The sequence below is a fragment of the Coenobita brevimanus genome, chromosome 35 (assembly GCF_032717465.1).
Source record: "Coenobita brevimanus isolate Jiangsu-jjx chromosome 35, ASM3271746v2, whole genome shotgun sequence".
NCBI lineage: Eukaryota > Metazoa > Arthropoda > Malacostraca > Decapoda > Coenobitidae > Coenobita > Coenobita brevimanus.
In genome coordinates, this window is record NC_136988.1 from 9,121,997 (window position 1) to 9,123,524 (window position 1,528).

At 40.4% G+C, this 1,528-nt stretch overlaps 1 pseudogene; it reads right to left on the reverse strand.

Annotated features, from left to right (window-relative positions):
* Positions 1–693: 693 nt before the first annotated feature.
* Positions 694–812, reverse strand: LOC145396276 (5S ribosomal RNA; annotated as a pseudogene).
* Positions 813–1,528: the final 716 nt, after the last annotated feature.

Here is a 1,528-nt window from a genome sequence, read left to right on the forward strand (position 1 = left end):
CTGTGTTGAATCAAAGTGTCTTTGCCCAGCATCTACCAGAGGTATCATGAAGCTTTATGTTGAAAGTGATCTTGTTTGAAATCTGATATTTATCGCCTCAGCTCTAATGGCCTGTTTCATAAGTTAATCTTGTTGTTGCAAAGTGATAATAATTAGGTTTAAAAATAGTTTTCGACGTCGGGGAGTTAGGTATATTCATTAACCATTTCACAAGTAAGCCTTCCGAATTTGAGATATATCGTTTGTGGCACGTATGTATTAGAGAGAGAGAGAGAGAGGGAGAGAGTTTGGGTGGCTATGAGTGAGATTTGTAAAGAATTTTAGCGTTATATATTTGTATCAGTAATTAATTGCCTTCCCGCCTCCTCCCCCTTCCCTCCGCTATTAATTTCTCAACAAACACCCTTCCCCTTCTCCAGTTTCTCCTCCCTCCGCTCTATATTACATTCCCCACCCTTCCTCTTCCGTTTCCCACCTCATTATTTGTCACTGCGTGTCCCTATCTTTAATTCCCCTCTCCTTCCCCTCACCGTTATTATTATTGTTATTGTTATTATTTTTGTTATTATTCATTCATTCATTGTCAGACACCATATATCCCAAACGGGGTGGCCAAGGGCTTAGAGTTAATTGTTTTACAGGGAGGGGCACTAATCCTCCACCAACCCCACTTGACACGTAGGGAGAACGTTATGCCAACAGCATCTGGTGTTCCCAGGCGGTCACCCATCCAAGTACTAACCAGATCCAATGTTGCTTAACTTCCCTGATCGGACGGGAAGCGGTGTACTCAATGTGGTATGGCCATATACATAAATATATATATATATATATATATATATATATATATATATATATATATATATATACCATATATATATATATATATATATATATATATATATATATATATATATACATAATATATATCAATCTGACATATTTAGCAGACGTGGGGTAATCGTAATCTGTAATCGTATTCGATTGTAATCGATTACAGACTTTTGTGTAATCGTAATCGTAACTGACTACAGTAGGTATGCATAGTACCCGAGCTCACAGTAAGTGAATTTCATTGTACGCGAGGACCTATTTTTTATTGAATTGTAATGTATTTTTAATAATTTGTGAATTGAACTCGTAATACGCGAGACAGCAGGGAAGAGTGGCTCAAATCCGGAGCTGAGAGCAAGAGGGCTGAGAGCAGGAGACCGCAGCAGAACAGGCAGCACCACCAGTGATGGAGAATGGAGACTTGTCGATGATGGAGATCGGCCGGGTAGTGTGTGCCCTAGGTAAGTTCAAGGAAGAATTGAAGGACATCGAACACTGTCAGCTGCGATTGGTGGAAGTGATGACTTCACTGGACAGAACCTTCTGCTACTACACAGACAGGCACAACCAGGTTAACAGATGGAAGCAAGCCTTCATCACACATTTCCTGCGGCCTCAAGAAAGTGAGGAATCACTCCCTTCAACTTCAAAAGAGCCGTATCCTGGGGAGGATCAAGAGGATGATGCAATGTCT